The 19,260-nt window shown below is 39.0% G+C and overlaps 1 long non-coding RNA gene across 1 annotated transcript; it reads right to left on the reverse strand.

Moving 5' to 3' along the window:
* Positions 1–751: 751 nt before the first annotated feature.
* Positions 752–16,628, reverse strand: LOC133660781 (uncharacterized). Its single transcript, XR_009827887.1, has 3 exons — positions 16,491–16,628; positions 4,198–4,345; positions 752–1,952 (listed from the first exon to the last, which is right to left on the reverse strand). It is a non-coding gene; the product is annotated as an uncharacterized LOC133660781 (long non-coding RNA).
* Between the last annotated feature and the right edge of the window lie 2,632 nt (positions 16,629–19,260).

Genomic DNA, 19,260 nt, shown 5'->3' on the forward strand with positions numbered 1-19,260 from the left:
TTTGATGATCGTGTGGCTAAGATTTTTGCCAAGATTCAAAAGGATTGTCTATTGATGGAATACATAAATGTCAGCAGGATCTACTCTATTGATGGAATACATAAATGTCAGCAGGATCTACCCCAGTCTGCTCACTTGCAAGCAGAGTAGTAGATTTTATAATTGTAAAGGACAATGTTTTATCAACTGATTGCAATAATGTACATTTGTTTGAACTATTAAATGAAGCAAAAATATGACTTATTTTATCTTTGTGAAAATATTGGACACAGTGTGTTGTCAAGCTTATGAGATGCCATGCAAGTGTAAGCCACTGTCACACTATTGTTCTTTTTTATTTTAATGTCTAATGATAATGTCAATGAGGGATTTTTAATCACTGCTATGTTGAAATTGTAACTAATATTGATACTGTTGTTGATAATATTCATTTTTGTTTTACTACTTTTGGTTTGTTCTGTGTGGTGTTTGTGTCTCCTCTCAATTGTTGTGTTTATTGCACTTCTGAGTGTTGCTGGCTCGGGTTTAGTTTTGGAATTGGATTGCATTGTTATGGTATTGCTGTGTATTGTTTTGTTGGATTGATTAATTAAAAAAATAAAAAATAAAAAATAAATATATATATTAAAAAATAAATAAATAATCGATTTTTTAAAAATGAGAATCGATTCTGAATCGCACAACGTCAGAATCGCGATTCGAATTCGAATGGATTTTTTCCCCCACCCCTAATATATATATATACATATATATATATATATACATATATATATAGCGTGGTCCCCAGCCAAATTGTTTTACCCCAATGCGGCCCCGGAGTCACAAAGTTCAGGGACCCCTGCTTTAGATTGACATTGCTTGAATGATTGTTTTTGCAACGTTTAGATTGGTCATAGTGTTTTCTTCAACACAACGATTAACGAACATTAAAAGTTGATTTAATAATAATGATGGTCAAATAAATCACTGATAATAATATCTTGATTTCAGATTGTGTTGTACTTAAGGGGTCCCATGGTCGATCCACTTTACAGAGTTTCAGTGTGTAAAAATGTTTTTAAATAAATAAAATATCAGCGCTTCTTTAGTACAGGCAAAGAAGACGCAATGACGCAAAAGTCTGCTATTTTCAACCAATATACAGAATATAATGTAATGTACAATATAAGGAGTCCAACTCAAAGTAGGGGTTAACCATACGGTTGATGCCTTCAAAATTGCCTCAAGCTGATACTGCATGAAGACAACTTGGAGTCAACAGCTTATGAAGTTAATTACCCGGTAGTTAAAGTTAAAGTACCAATGATTGTCACACACACACTAGATGTGGTGAAATGTGTCCTCTGCATTTGACCCATCCCCTTGTTCACCCCCTGGGGAGCAGTGAGCAGCAGCGGTGGCCACGCCTGGTAATCATTTTTGATGCTTTAACCCCCAATTCCAACCCTTGATGCTAAGTGCCAATCAGGGAGGTAATGGGTCCCATTTTTTTTATAGTCTTTGGTATGACTCGGCCGGGGTTTGAACTCACAACCTACCAGGGCGGACACTCCAACCACTAGGCCAGTAATGCTGGCTCAGCAAATAAATATAAGCCTTCTCAAAGTGCACACACAAGATAATCAGCCCAAGCGGTTTCGAGTGAGCATTGCAGCATAAAAACTAAAATAGTCTAAAGTGCGTGAGCGCGCCAGTAAGCATCTGCAGAGCTTTGCTTTTCTTTTCTTTGGAGTATTTCTGCTCTCCCTTTTAGCCTCGCTCTCTCAGCTGCTCATCATCTGTACCCGAGTACACCATCCCTCACTCTCTGGCCACACACTCCATCTTTTGCCAATCCATTTCCATTCCAGTCGCAGCGTCGTCACACGTTTTGGTTCAGAAGGGAATTTTCCTCACTGTTTTGCTGCAGACAAGCCATTTCATACATGGGCGAGATCTGCGAGTGGTCATCACTGCGAAGGGGAGGAAAAAGAGAGGTCAGCGCGATTGTGAGGCTAGCAGAACAGAAATGGTCAGTTTCTTTGGGGGGAAAAAAGGTGGGAAAACCCCTAGTGACAAGAAAGCAGTTGACAGGGAGAAAAAAAACGGACTTTCTAAGAGCTACAGTAAAGTAATGTTACATCAAGTTGTAATTTCCCTAAAGAGTGGTGGAAAAAGTGAAGAGAAACTTGGAGACAGGAAAAAATTATTTACAACTACAACCAAATGGCAGTTACAGTAAAGCAATATCTACTCAAAATGATTTTTGAAGAGAGTTTGTTTGAGAGAGGCAGGTAATCTGTGACGAGAAAGCAGGAGACAGGCCATACAAATACATATGACAACATTTGGACGTCAGAGCAAAAAAAGTAATATTTAACCAAAATATATTTTCTTTGAACAAAGTTTTTTAGTACTAGGTGGAAAAACACAGTGACGAGAAAGCAAGAAACTAGCAATAACAAAATATATGACCATTTTTGGAGCAGTAGACTGGGGGCAAAAAGCTCATTTCTAAGAGCTACAGTAAAGTAATAGAATGGGACAAGCGGTAGAAAATGGATGAATGGATGGAAATTGTACTTTCCTTAAAGAGTGTCTTTGAAATAGGTGGAAAAACTAAGGGACAAGCGGTAGAAAATGGATGGATGGATGGAAATTGTAATTTCCTTAAAGAGTGTCTTTGAAATAGGTGGAAAAACTAAGGGACAAGCGGTAGAAAATTGATGGATGGATGGAAATTGTACTTTCCTTAAAGAGTGTCTTTGAAATAGGTGGAAAAACTAAGTGAAGAGAAACTAGGAGACAGGGGAAATTATTTACAACTACAACCTAATTAAATGGCAGTTACAATAAAGCAATATCTAATAAATATTTTTGAAGAGAGTTTGTTTGAGAGAGGCAGGTAATCTGTGACGAGAAAGCAGGAGACAGGCCATACAAATATATATGACAACATTTGGACGTAAGAGGGAAAAAAAGTAATATTTAACCAAAAATAAATTGTCTTTGAACAAAGTTTTCAGTACTACGTGGAAAAACACAGTGACGAGAAAGCAGGAAACAAGCAATAAAAAGGATATATGAGAATTTTTGGAGGTAAGAGAGAATAAAGTAATATTCAGTCAAACTAAATTGTCTTTGAAGAGAGTTTTTCTTTCTTTCTTTTTTTAAGGTGGAAAAACCCAGAGTTAAAGGAAAATACTCTCAAATCAAAATGTATCGTCTTTAGAGAGAGTTTCTTTCGAAACAAGTCGGAAAAACGCAGTGACGAGAAAGCAGGAGACATGCACTAAAAATATATATGACAACCTTCCGAGGTAAGAGTTAGAAAAAAGTAATAAATAATCAAAATTAATTGTGTTTGAAGAGAGTTTATTTTAAAAAGGTAGGAAAACCTTGTGACGAGAAAACAGGAGACAGGCAAAAATAAATTGATGACAATCTTTCTAAGTAAGACTTATAATAAAGTAATATTTAATCAAAATAAATTGTCTTTGAAGAAAATTTCTTTAGAAACAGGTGGGGAAACCCCAGTGTCGAGAAAGCAGGAGACAGGCGATAAAAATGTATATGACGACCTTCAGAGGTAAAAATGATAGTAAAGTAGTATTTAATCAAAATATATTGTCTTTGAAGATTTTTGGGGGGGAAAGGTGGAAAAATGACAGGTACAGTACTGTAATATTATACCAGTACTGTAACATTATTCTTAATGCGTGAAAATGTCTTAAGACCCGGTGAAAAGAAAGCAGAAGACAGGTAAGAAATATATAATACTTATATTAAAGATACAGCAACAATATCAGTAATGCAGGACAAAACATGTTCACTTTGATGTCATAAAATGAGTAAAGAATAGATAGAAATAAAACAGTGATTAGAAAGCAGGAAACAGGCTGGATTGTACACCAGTAATAACACATCACGATGCTCTTTAACTTTGGTGTCCTAAAATTACTTTTAAAAAATACCGGTAGAAAAGCGTCTTTGAATAATATGGAAAAACACTGTGACGAGAAAGCAGGAGACAGGGAAAGTCCTTCTTAATTTTTTTTAAGTACAAAGACAATATGATTAATGCATCACAAGTCATTTAAACTTTGTGGTCCTAAAATGTGTAAAAATAAATAAATAAACTGAGATTATTTGAGAAATCTGGAAAACCCCAGTGACGAAAAAGCAGGAGACAGGAGAAGGATTTCCAGTACAACTTACATGGGTCCTTTGTTGACCTTGGCCTTCTTATACCTGCGGTAGTAATGTTGGATGAAGATGAGAATGGGAGCCGAGACAACGACCAGCGCTGCCAGTGAGATCATCTGTATGACATAGTTGGTGTTGGACTCGTACCAACGAGCATCCTCTGTGAAACACAAGCATCGAGCGTCAAGGGAAACACTGCAAACACTCAAATCCAAGTAAGATGAAATATCTCCAATAAGGCTGATAATTGCTTATTTTCTGTCTGATAAGATCATTCTTCTCACTAAGCAGATTTTATGTGTTTATCTCACAACTACTTTTTTAAAGTCATCATTTCTTATTTCAAGCATGAACAAAAAAATCATGACTTTGACACAATTGTGTGTCATAATTAAAACAGATGACAGCCAAATGGACTTTGCTGTTTTATTTTCAATGAAACAATAGAAAATAGGTACTCATATAGTAGTGCAGTTGGCACAGTACAGTAAACTAGTTAATAAAGTCAATATTAGGGATGTCCGATATTATCGGCCGGCCGATATTATCGGCCGATAAATGCGTTAAAATGTAATATCAGAAATTATCGGTATCGGGTTTTTTTTATATCTGTATCGGTTTGTTTTTTTGGGGTTTTTTTTATTTTTATTAAATCAACATAAAAAACACAAGATACACTTACAATTAGTGCACCAACCCAAAAAACCTCCCTCCCCCCATTTCTTTCTGTTATCAATATTCTGGTTCCTACATTATATATCAATATATATCAATACAGTCTGCAAGGGATACAGTCCGTAAGCACACATGATTGTGCAACCAGGGGGAGCTCCACTAACCACGTTAAACCCAGATTCCGAACTAACAAAGGTCTTAACTCATTCTCTTTCTATGCCACATCAATGTGGAATGCGCTCCCAACAGGTATAAAAGAAAGGACATCTCTATCCTCCTTCAAAACCGCTATAAAAGTTCACCTCCAGGCAGCTACAACCCTAAACTAACACCCTCCCCGGATTGCTAATAATCAAATGTAAACAATCAAATGCAGATACTTTTTCTTTTTCTTATGCCTTCTGATCTCTCTCTCTCTCTCTCTATGTCCACTACTTGATGTCCATATTCCCCCCCCCCCCACCCTCGAAAACCCCTGATTGTAAATAATGTAAATATTTCAATGTGATTATCTTGTGTGATGACTGTATTATGATGATAGTATATATGATAGTATATATCTGTATCATGAATCAATTTAAGTGGACCCCGACTTAAACAAGTTTAAAAACTTATTCGGGTGTTACCATTTAGTGGTCAATTGTACGGAATATGTACTTCACTGTGCAACCTACTAATAAAAGTCTCAATCAATCAATCAATGCTGCTGCTCCACTAATAGTACTAATCTTTAACAGTTAATTTGACTCATTTTCATTCATTACTAGTTTCTATGTAACTGTTTTTATATTGTTTTACTTTCTTTTTTATTCAAGAAAATGTTTTTAATTTAGTTATCTTATTTTATTTACTTTTTTTAAAAGTACCTTATCTTCACCATACCTGGTTGTCCAAATTAGGCATAATAATGTGTTAATTCCACGACTGTATGTATCGGTTGATATCAGTATCGGTTGATATCGGTATCGGTAATTAAAGAGTTGGACAATATCGGAATATCGGCAAAAAGCCATTATCGGACATCCCTAGTTAATATTTAAACATTTAACATGTGACATTTCTAACAATTTTGAACAAAAATAGTTCATGCACTTTCAGATAAATTCTTCAAAATTACAATTAAAAAATTGTTGGCCGGTGGCCGGGCTGTATATATGCGCACTAATTGACTGAAAGAGCACGCACTTGGCGCGATGATGTCATGTTGTCGATGGAAAAATGCATTTTTAGACCATATGATTTGGCTGAGCGGCTAGTAGACCCCGAGAGTAACAAGCGCTTGCCTTGTTGCCTTTCCATTAAGAACAATAAAGTGTTCTCTTGATGAGCTTCAAGCACACCCGTAAAGTGAAAATGTTTTCAGGTGACTACCTCTTGAAGCTCATCGAGAGAATGCCAAGAGTGTGCAAAGCAGTCATTTTTCATCCGATTCAAACTGGTCCAACTTCCAACTGTTCAGCCTATTCAGGAATCGAGGGCTTTCTCTTGACAAATGCCGAAAATTCCCAGAATTCCAGGTTTTCCGTGGACATTTTTCCCACTTAAAATGAATTGGCCATTTTTCAAACTTCCACCATTTCCACATTTTTCAACCGATTCAAACCATGCCACCATCCTGGAAATTCAAACGACCCTTTTTCCAAATTAAAAAACATTCCGGGATTTTCTCTTGATGAGCTTCAAGCACACCCGTAAAGTGAAAATGTTTTCAGGTGACTAACTCTTGAAGCTCATTGAGAGAATGCCAAGAGTGTGCAAATCAGTCCTTTTTCATCCGATTCAAACCATTCCAACTTCCAACTGTTCAGCCTATTCGAGAATCGCGCGCTTTCCCTTGACAAATTCCAAAAAAATCCCAGAATTCCAGGTTTCCCGGGACATTTCTCCCACTCAAAATAAATTGGCCATTTTTCAAACTGCCACCATTTCCACATTTTTCAACCGATTCAAACCATTCCACTTTCAACACATGCCACCATCCTGGAAATTCAAACTACCCTTTTTCCAAGTTCTAAAAAAAATTCCAGGATTTTCTCTCGATGAGCTTCAAGCACACCTGAGAAGTAAAAACCCTTTCGGGTGACTACCTCTTGAAGCTCATTGAGAGAATGCCAAGAGTGTGTAAAGCAGTCATTTTTCATCCGATTCAAACCGTTCCAACTTCCAACTGTTCAGCCTATTCGGGAATCGCGGGCTTTCCCTTGACAAATTCCAAAAATTCCCAGATTTCCCAGAATTCCAGGTTTTCCGGGACATTTTTACCACTCAAAATGAATTGGCCATTTTTCAAACGTCCACCATTTCCACATTTTTCAACCTATTCAAACCATTCCACCTTCAACACATTCCACCATCCTGGAAATTCAAACTACCCTTTTTCCAAGTTCTAAAACATTCCAGAACTTTCTCTCGATGAGCTTCAAGCGCACCTGAGAAGTAAAAACCCTTTCGGGTGACTACCTCTTGAAGCTCATTGAGAGAATGCCAAGGGTGTGCAAAGCTATAATCAGAGCAAAGGGTGGCTATTTTGAAGAAACTAGAATATTAAACATGTTTTCATTTATTTCCCCTTTTTTTTGGTTAAGTACATAACTCCACATGTGTTCATTCGTAGTTTTCATGCCTTCAGTGACAATCTACAATGTAAATAGTCATGAAAATAAAGATTGAATGAGAAGGTGTGTCCAAACTTTCAGCCATAACTGCAATGTGGCCCTCAATGCAAACAAGTTTGAACAGTTAGAACATTTTGAAGACCATGTTCTGGAAGTTTGCCTGACATTTAAACGGTTATCTTCTCCCCAGCACTTTGTTTGCATACATGGACAATTCCTTTGTGTCGAAAGTTGAGTTATTTTACCCGCAATTTCACAGCAGAAGCGACAACATGCGACTTTGGAGAGCCCTTCAAGGATGAGGAATCATTACTGGCGTCTTCCCCCGGAATGAGTTCCTGTTTAATTAGTAGATGCGCTCCAGGGGAACGAAGGCAAAGACACTTTGGCACGTCTGCGACCCGAGAGTCAACTGCCGCAGTGGTACGATCCCCCCCATAATAAATAAAGTACAGTGGTACGATCTCCCCCATAATAAATAACGTACAGTGGTATGATCCCCCCCATAATAAATAACGTACAGTGGTACGATCTCCCCCATAATAAATAACGTACAGTGGTATGATCCCCCCCATAATAAATAACGTACAGTGGTACGATCCCCCCCATAATAAATAACGTACAGTGGTACGATCTCCCCCATAATAAATGACGTACAGTGGTACGATCCCCCCCATAATAAATAAAGTACAGTGGTACGATCTCCCCCATAATAAATGACGTACAGTGGTACGATCTCCCCCATAATAAATAACGTACAGTGGTATGATCCCCCCCATAATAAATAACGTACAGTGGTACGATCCCCCCCATAATAAATAACGTACAGTGGTACGATCTCCCCCATAATAAATGACGTACAGTGGTACGATCCCCCCCATAATAAATAAAGTACAGTGGTACGATCCCCCCCATAATAAATGACGTACAGTGGTACGATCCCCCCCATAATAAATAACATACAGTGGTACGATCCCCCCCATAATAAATAAAGTACAGTGGTACGATCCCCCCCACAATAAATAAGGTACAGTGGTACGATCCCCCCCCATAATAAATAACGTACAGTGGTACGATCTCCCCCATAATAAATGACGTACAGTGGTATGATCTCCCCCATAATAAATAACGTACAGTGGTATAATCCCCCCCATAATAAATAACGTACAGTGGTACGATCCCCCCCATAATAAATAACGTACAGTGGTACGATCTCCCCCATAATAAATGACGTACAGTGGTACGATCCCCCCCATAATAAATAAAGTACAGTGGTACGATCCCCCCCACAATAAATAAGGTACAGTGGTACGATCCCCCCCATAATAAATAAGGTACAGTGGTACGATCCCCCCCACAATAAATAAGGTACAGTGGTACGATCTCCCCCATAATAAATAAAGTACAGTGGTACGATCCCCCCCCATAATAAATAAAGTACAGTGGTACGATCTCCCCCATAATAAATAACGTACAGTGGTACGATCCCCCCCCCATAATAAATAAAGTACAGTGGTACGATCTCCCCCATAATAAATGACGTACAGTGGTACGATCTCCCCCATAATAAATGACGTACAGTGGTATGATCCCCCCCATAATAAATAAAGTACAGTGGTACGATCTCCCCCATAATAAATGATGTACAGTGGTACGATCCCCCCCATAATAAATAAAGTACAGTGGTACGATCTCCCCCATAATAAATAACGTACAGTGGTATGATCCCCCCCATAATAAATAACGTACAGTGGTACGATCTCCCCCATAATAAATAACGTACAGTGGTATGATCCCCCCCATAATAAATAACGTACAGTGGTACGATCCCCCCCATAATAAATAACGTACAGTGGTACGATCTCCCCCATAATAAATGACGTACAGTGGTACGATCCCCCCCATAATAAATAAAGTACAGTGGTACGATCTCCCCCATAATAAATGACGTACAGTGGTACGATCTCCCCCATAATAAATAACGTACAGTGGTATGATCCCCCCCATAATAAATAACGTACAGTGGTACGATCCCCCCCATAATAAATAACGTACAGTGGTACGATCTCCCCCATAATAAATGACGTACAGTGGTACGATCCCCCCCATAATAAATAAAGTACAGTGGTACGATCCCCCCCATAATAAATGACGTACAGTGGTACGATCCCCCCCATAATAAATAACATACAGTGGTACGATCCCCCCCATAATAAATAAAGTACAGTGGTACGATCCCCCCCACAATAAATAAGGTACAGTGGTACGATCCCCCCCCATAATAAATAACGTACAGTGGTACGATCTCCCCCATAATAAATGACGTACAGTGGTATGATCTCCCCCATAATAAATAACGTACAGTGGTATAATCCCCCCCATAATAAATAACGTACAGTGGTACGATCCCCCCCATAATAAATAACGTACAGTGGTACGATCTCCCCCATAATAAATGACGTACAGTGGTACGATCCCCCCCATAATAAATAAAGTACAGTGGTACGATCCCCCCCACAATAAATAAGGTACAGTGGTACGATCCCCCCCATAATAAATAAGGTACAGTGGTACGATCCCCCCCACAATAAATAAGGTACAGTGGTACGATCTCCCCCATAATAAATAAAGTACAGTGGTACGATCCCCCCCCATAATAAATAAAGTACAGTGGTACGATCTCCCCCATAATAAATAACGTACAGTGGTACGATCCCCCCCCCATAATAAATAAAGTACAGTGGTACGATCTCCCCCATAATAAATGACGTACAGTGGTACGATCTCCCCCATAATAAATGACGTACAGTGGTATGATCCCCCCCATAATAAATAAAGTACAGTGGTACGATCTCCCCCATAATAAATAAAGTACAGTGGTACGATACCCCCCATAATAAATAAGGTACAGTGGTACGATCCCCCCCATAATAAATAAGGTACAGTGGTACGATCCCCCCCACAATAAATAACGTACAGTGGCGTCGTGGCGCTTCCAGAGGGGGGGAGAGGACGGCGTTTTAAACGGGGGTGAGGCGCTCCGACGCAGCAGTCTTGTCATAGGTCACTGATAAAGATGATGGAGACAGATGAGGGAGCCTAATTGGATTAGCCGGAATGTTGTAATGAAATTAGCACTCCGCGTGAGTATTAGCATCGCATGAAAAATAAGACAGTTTGCCTGGCGGGACGAATGCAAACTGTTAGTCCGGCGAGACGGCGAGTAGCTCCTAATTGAAGACTCTCGGACTACTTTCAGGTTTTATTATCATTCTTGACGTACTTCGAAAAAAAATTATCCAGGGTCGTTTAGAGCAGTGGTCCCCAACCACCGGTCCGTGGATCAATTGGTACCGGGCCGCACAAGAAATAAAAAATAAAATAAAAAAAATAATTTTGTATAATTTTTTTATTAAATCCACATAAAAAACACAAGATACACTTACAATTAGTGCACCAAGCCAAAAAAACTCCCTCCCCCATTTACTCTCATTCACACAAAAGGGTTGTTTCTTTCTGTTATTAATAGTTTTGGTACAGTATAAAATATACTGTATATCAATACAGTCTGCAGGGATACAGTCCGTAAGCGCACATGATTGTATTTTTTTAAGACAAAAAAACCCAACAAAACATACAGTCAATACACTTGTAAGGAACATAATGTCATGGCTGTCTTGAGTTTCCAATCATTTCTACAACTCTTTTTGTCATAAAGTGATTGGAGCACATACTTGTTGCTCACAAAAAACATTCATGAAATTTGGTTCTTTTATGAATTTATTATGGATCTGCTGAGGCCAAACAGCTCATTTTTTGTTTCATCTGATGTCAGCATAATTGTAATGGTCTCCTTGCAGGTCTTCCCAAAAAAACTGTCAGGCAGCTACAGCTTGTTCAGAACGCTGCTGCTAGAGTTCTAACAAAGACCAAAAAATGTGAGCACATTACACCAATTCTTAAATCCTTACATTGGCTCCCTGTACATCAGAGAATAGATTTCAAAATCCTCCTGCTCACATATAAATCACTACATGGTCTAGGGCCCAAGTATATCACTGATATGCTCCCACTATATACGCCCTCTAGATCACTAAGATCTTCTGAGACCAATCTGTTAGCGGTTCCAAGAGTAAACTCAAATCAAGGGAGATCATCATTCAGTCACTATGCAACACATAGCTGGAATAAACTTCCTGAAGATGTCAGACTCTCCCCAACTCTCACTACTTTTAAAACTAGACTGAAGACTTTTATGTTCACCTTAGCTTTCAGCTAAATCTTTTAATCTTTTAACTTTTAACGTCTGCACTGTTTTTATTTTTATTGTCTGCATTTTAATTTTGCTTTTATTTTCTTTCATTTCACTTTGTTGTCTGTGAAGCACTTTGAGTCTGCCTTGTGTATGAAAAGCGCTATACAAATAAAGTTGCCTTGCCTTGCCTTGCCTATGTAAGTTATCACAAAACGTTCTGTTTCCATGAGTTCCCGGCGAGAGGACAAAAGCTGTCTTTGATCTCACCAAGCAAAAGGCTTGTAAAACTCCACTGTGTACGATGGGAAGCGACATGAAGGTGTCGGTTTCTTTGATCTATTGTGATCCACAGGAAGATCTTGTCTTGACCCGAGATCTACAAAGCGGAGAGGAAGCAGGACCCGACGCAAGCTCCAGGCATCTTTTCTTTGAACTGTTTTGTGACCGAGTGCAACAGCTGTTTACGACCCCCTCTCGCCTTACAAACAGTTGTTGCCATGTAATCAGGGAAAGTCCAAATAAAAGAGGAGCCGTGCAACCATTTCGTCAGAACGTGGTGGAAGACTGTAAAAGAGTACAGCCCAGACGTTTCTCCTCAGGAGCCAAATTGAATCCTGTCTCTGTTTAATTCCTTGCTTCTTGTCTGTTTAATAGATGTCATCGGTGTTTGAACCTGACATCTGACATCACATGGACAAAGATAAGACCTTCCGGAGGACAGTTCTGTGGTCAGATGAAACAAAACATTGAGCTGTTTGGCCACAATACCCAGCAATATGTTTGGAGGACAAAAGGGGAGGTCTTTAATCCCAGGAACACCATTCCTACCGTCAAGCATGGTGGTGGTAGTATTATGCTCTGGGCCTGTTTTGCTGCCAATGGAACTGGTGCTTTACAGAGAGTAAATGGGACAATGAAAAAGGAGGATTACCTCCAAATTCTTCAGGACAACCTAAAATCATCAGCCCGGAGGTTGGGTCTCGGGCGCAGTTGGGTGTTCCAACAGGACAGTGACCCCAAACACACGTCGAAAGTGGTACACTGCAAAAACTGAAATCTAAGTAAGATGAAATATCTCAAATAAGGGTGATATTTGTTTATTTTCTGTCTGATAAGATCATTCTTCTCACTAAGCAGATTTTATGTTAGAGTCTTTTACTTGTTTGTCCTAAATTAACTCAGTAAGATATTACAGCTTGTTGCTGAGATTTGATGAGCTATATTGAGTAAAACATGCTTGAAACTAGAATATCAACTGATGCAAAGCTGTGTCATCAACACTCACAAGTATAAAACTACTTGTTTAAAGTAATCATTTCTTACTTCAAGCATGAAATAAAAAAAATCATGACTTTGACAAAATTGACAGCCAAATGAACTTTGCTGTTTTATTTTCAATGAAACAATAGAAAATATGTACTCTTATAGTAGTACAGTTGGCACATTACAGTAAACGGACAGTTAATATTGAAACATTTGACATTTCAAACCATTTTGAACAGAAATAGTTCATGCACATTCAGATAAATTCTTAAAAAATTACAATTAAAAAAAATTGGCCGAGGGCCGGGCTGTATATATATACAGGTATATATACACTACCGTTCAAAAGTTTGGGGTCACATTAAAATGTCCTTATTTTTCAATGAAGATAACTTTAAAATAGTCTTAACTTTAAAGAAATACAGTCTATACATTGCTAATGTGGTAAATGACTATTCTAGCTGCAAATGTCTGCTTTTTGGTGCAATATCTACATAGGTGTATAGAGGCCCATTTCCAGCAACTATCACTCCAGTGTTCTAATGGTACAATGTGTTTGCTCATTGGCTCAGAAGGCTAATTGATGATTAGAAAACCCTTGTGCAATCATGTTCACACATCTGAAAACACTTTAGCTCGTTACAGAAGCTACAAAACTGACCTTCCGTAGAGCAGATTGACTTTCTGGAGCATCACATTTGTGGGCTCAATTAAACGCTCAAAATGGCCAGAAAAAGAGAACTTTCATCTGAAACTCCACAGTCTATTCTTGTTCTTAGAAATGAAGGCTATTCCACTAAATTGTTTGGGTGACCCCAAACTTTTGAACGGTAGTGTATATATATATATATATATATATATACAGTGCCCTCCAAAAGTATTGGAACAGTGAGTCCAATTTGTTTATTTTTGTTGTAGACTGAAAACATTTGGGTTTGACATCAAAAGATGAATATGGGACAAGAGATCAATATTTCAGCTTTCATTTCCAGGTATTTACATCTGGATCTGATACACAACTTAGAAAATAGCACCTTTTGTTTGAACCTACTAATTTTTCAGGAGAGCAAAAGTATTGGAACATGTGACTGACAGGTGTGTTTTGTTACCCAGGTGTCTCACAATTACATTGATTATTCACACAATAAATAGCACTGAATGTCTGAGCTCAGTTTCAGATTGGGTAGGATAGGTTTTGCCTGTGCAGACTGCATTTAGAGGTGGAAGCAACATGAAAACCAGAGAGCTGTCAATGGGTGAAAAAGAAGCAATTGTGAATCTGAGAGAAGATGGATAATCAATCAGAGCCATTGCACAAACATTGGCCATAGCCAGTACAACCATTTGGAATGTCTTGAAGAAGAAAGAAACCACTGGTGTACTAAGCGACAGACGTGGAACAGGTAGACCAAGGAAAACATCAGCAGTTGATGACAGAAACATTGTGAGAGCTATAAAGAACAACTGTTTGTGACATCAGCAACGACCTCCAGACGGCAGGAGTGAAAGTATCACAATCTAATGTTGGCAGAAAACTTAATGAAAAGAAGTACAAAGGCTACACCAGAAGATGCAAACCACTCATTAGCAAGAACAGGAAGGCCAGGCTGGAATTTGCCAAAAGGTACAGAGATGAGCCTCGAAAATGCTGAAAAAAAGTGTTATGGGACTGATGAGACAAAGATGGACTTCTTTCAAAGTGATGGAAAGGCGAACGTTTGGAGAAAGAAAGGATCTGCTCATGATCCCAAACATACAAGCTCATCTGTGAAACATAATGTCATGACTTCTTCTGGGACGTCATCTTCATTGATGATGTAACACATGATGGCAGCAGCAAAATGAACTCAGAAGTCTACAGAAACATTTTGTCTGCTAATTTAAAGAAAGATACAACCAAACTGATTGGGAGATCCTTCATCATGCAGCAATATAACGACCAAAACAAGAAAGGAGTTGATCTGGGGCAAGAAGTGGAAGGTTTTAGACTGGCCAAGTCAGTCTCCAGACTTAAACCCAATAAAGCATGCATTTTACCTGCTGGAGAGGAGACTGGAGGGAGTAACCCCCCAAAACAAACAACAACTGAAAGAGGCTGCGGTGAAAGCCTGGAAATTATCACAAAAGAAGAATGCAAAAGTTTGGTGATGTCAATGGCTCACAGGCTTGATGCACTTATTGAAAGCAAAAGATTTTCAACTAAATATTAAGTCTTATTTACTTTAATCTATTTTATGTTTATATGTTCCAATACTTTTGCTCACCTAAAAATGTTGTGTTCCATTACAAATAATGCTATCTTCTAAGTTGTGTATCAGATCCAGATGTAAATACCTGGAAATGAAAGCTGAAATGTTGATCTCTTGTCTCATATTCATCTTTTGATGTCAAACCCAAATGTTTTTAGTCTACAACAAAAATAAAGGAACTGGCCTCACTGTTCCAATACTTTTGGAGGGCACTGTATATATATATATATATATATATATATATATATATATATATATATATATATACCTTGCGCACTAATTGACTGAAAGAGCACGCACTTGGCGCGATGATGTCATGTTATGGATGGAAAAATGCCTTTTTAGACAATATGATTTGCCTGAGCGGCTAGTAGACCCCGAGAGTAACAAGATGTTGCCTTGTTGCCTTTCCGTTAAAAAAAATAAACTAGTTTTTAGTATAAGTTTGCTGCTTTCAAAAAATGTCATGCCGAGCGCATATCATTATGTCAAGATAATGTCACTAGCATTTACTTCATTTAAGAATATTTTTCAACATACTGAGAAAAAAGGTCTCATATTATTTTTTGTACCAAGAAAAGTGCACTTGTTATTAGTAAGAATATACTTATTTTAAGCTATTTTGGGGTTCATTGAGGTTAGCTGATTTTACTTGTTTTGGAAAGTCTTGACAAGCCACATTTTCTTGTCCTATTGGCAGATAATTTTGCTTAGTTCAAGGAAAATACCCCTCATTTTTGTATTTTTTTCCTTGTTGTTGAACACTGACTTTTTGCAATGTAAAGGAATGGCTAAATCAGGCTAGAATGAAGGTTTTAGAATGGCCTTCCCAAAGTCCTGACTTAAACGTGTGGACAATGCTGAAGAAACAAGTCCATGTCAGAAAACCAACACATGTAGCTGAACTGCACCAATTTTGTCAAGAGGAGTGGTCAGAAATTCAATTAGAAGCTTGTGGGTGGCTACCAAAAGTGCCTTATTGCAGGTAAACTTGCCAAGGGACATGTAAGCTAATATTAACATTGCTGTATGTATACTTTTGACCCAGCAGTAGAGCCATAATAAATTCATAAAAGAACTAAACTTCATGAATGTTTTTTTGTGAGCAACAAGTATGTGCTCCAATCACTACATCACAAAAAAATAAGAGTTGTAGAAATGATTGGGAACTCAAGACAGCCATGACATCATGTTCTTTACACGTGTATGTACACTTTAAACTCCAAGCTCAAAATGAGATGATCTTACCAGGCAAAACGACGACGCTGACGTTGTGCGACCGTCTGTGCGGCACGGAGGGATGCTCGGCCTTGCAGGCGTACACTCCCGCATCGGAGGCCCTCACTCCTCGCAAAGTCAGCAGAGGCGAAGGCAGCAGCCAGTCGTCACCCTGAAGGGAGAGAACGATAACAAACAAAAAAACAGAACCTTTAAGTCCCGAGTGAAGTCAATTTCCCCCCAGTGAGCTAATCCCCCCGCGTGTACACACATTGACACAAGTCAATAACCCAGATAAGAGCAGAATGTGGGAGCCACGGCAGAACGACGAGGCGTAATGAGACGGCAAGGGAGCGGCAGACACGGAAATAGCATCACTATTATGAGCAACATGGCGGCGGGGAGACAAAGCAAGAAGAAAACAAGACGTAACAGCATGCAAATGACTTGGCTTCTGGGCGAGCTGACACTCCTGCCAAGGGACGTACTTTTCAATTTGAATGGAATTAAGAGGATTTCTCCCCCAAAAAATACATTTAAGCGCAGGTCTGGCCAAGGCAGCATTTTGTACCGGATTTTCCGGACTATCAATCAATGTTTACTTATATAGCCCTAAATCACGAGTGTCTCAAAGGGCTGCACAAGCCACAACGACATCCTCGGCTCAGATCCCACATCAGGGCAAGGAAAAACTCAACCCAATGGGATGACAACGAGAAACCTTGGAGGGGACCGCAGATGTGGGGACCTAACATAATATTGTGAGAGTCCAGTCCATAGTGGATCTAACATATTAGTGTGAGAGTCCAGTCCATAGTGGATCTAACATAATAGTGAGAGTCCAGTCCATAGTAGATCCAACATAATAGTGAGAGTCCAGTCCATAGTGGATCTAACATAATAGTGTGAGAGTCCAGTCCATAGTGGATCTAACATAATAGTGAGAGTCCAGTCCATAGTGGATCTAACATAATAGTGAGAGTCCAGTCCATAGTGGATCTAACATAATAGTGTGAGTCCAGTCCATAGTAGATCCAACATAATAGTGAGAGTCCAGTCCATAGTGGATCTAACATAATAGTGAGAGTCCAGTCTATAGTGGATCTAACATAATAGTGTGAGTCCAGTCCATAGTGGATCTAACATAATAGTGTGAGTCCAGTCCATAGTGGATCTAACATAATAGTGTGAGAGTCCAGTCCATAGTGGATCTAACATAATAGTGAGAGTCCAGTCCATAGTAGATCCAACATAATAGTGAGAGTCCAGTCCATAGTGGATCTAACATAATAGTGTGAGTCCAGTCCATAGTGGATCTAACATAATAGTGTGAGTCCAGTCCATAGTGGATCTAACATAATAGTGAGAGTCCAGTCCATAGTGGATCTAACATAATAGTGTGAGTCCAGTCCATAGTGGATCTAACATAATAGTGTGAGTCCAGTCCATAGTGGATCTAACATATTAGTGTGAGAGTCCAGTCCATAGTGGATCTAACATAATAGTGAGAGTCCAGTCCATAGTAGATCCAACATAATAGTGAGAGTCCAGTCCATAGTGGATCTAACATAATAGTGTGAGAGTCCAGTCCATAGTGGATCTAACATAATAGTGAGAGTCCAGTCCATAGTGGATCTAACATAATAGTGAGAGTCCAGTCCATAGTGGATCTAACATAATAGTGTGAGTCCAGTCCATAGTGGATCTAACATAATAGTGAGAGTCCAGTCCATAGTGGATCTAACATAATAGTGTGAGTCCAGTCCATAGTGGATCTAACATAATAGTGTGAGTCCAGTCCATAGTGGATCTAACATAATAGTGTGAGTCCAGTCCATAGTGGATCTAACATAATAGTGTGAGTCCAGTCCATAGTGGATCTAACATAATAGTGTGAGAGTCCAGTCCATAGTGGATCTAACATAATAGTGTGAGAGTCTAGTCCATAGTGGATCTAACATAATAGTGTGAGTCCAGTCCATAGTGGATCTAACATAATAGTGAGAGTCCAGTCCATAGTGGATCTAACATAATAGTGAGAGTCCAGTCCATAGTGGATCTAACATAATAGTGAGAGTCCAGTCCATAGTGGATCTAACATAATAGTGTGAGTCCAGTCCATAGTGGATCTAACATAATAGTGAGAGTCCAGTCCATAGTGGATCTAACATAATAGTGTGAGAGTCCAGTCCATAGTGGATCTAACATAATAGTGTGAGAGTCCAGTCCATAGTGGATCTAACATAATAGTGTGAGAGTCTAGTCCATAGTGGATCTAACATAATAGTGTCAGAGTCCAGTCCATAGTGGATCTAACATAATAGTGTGAGAGTCTAGTCCATAGTGGATCTTTTTTTTCAAACCAACTTTTCTTACCTTCTGGCACCTGCTGATGTGTATTTGAGATCTGCATAAGTCTTGAAAATTTGCGCACGTCCGCCACTGTAGTCTGTCCCGACTCCGTAGTCGATAAGCTTCTTTTTTTCCCCTATCTTCTTGTTATATTATATATATATATATATCTGTATTGTAATATAAAGTAGCGTAAAGTTCTATCTTATATCTCGCTATGGAAGCGCTAAAAACTACCGGTATTGTGAGTTTACATTATTCACCCAAGGAACTTTAGTTATTAGAGAGTTCCCGTCGGAGGGTTTTTCACGGGACACATTTCCGGCCTTGTTGTTGCACTAGTGAGCCACGGATGAGGAGATGCTGCTCCGTTATTGATTGAAGTAAAGTCTGAATGTCATTGTGATTGGGCATGGCCTGCGGACCTGCAGCGAGGCGGCTCCGAGAT

The sequence above is a fragment of the Entelurus aequoreus genome, linkage group LG11, assembly GCF_033978785.1.
Source record: "Entelurus aequoreus isolate RoL-2023_Sb linkage group LG11, RoL_Eaeq_v1.1, whole genome shotgun sequence".
In the NCBI taxonomy this organism is placed as follows: Eukaryota; Metazoa; Chordata; class Actinopteri; order Syngnathiformes; family Syngnathidae; genus Entelurus; species Entelurus aequoreus.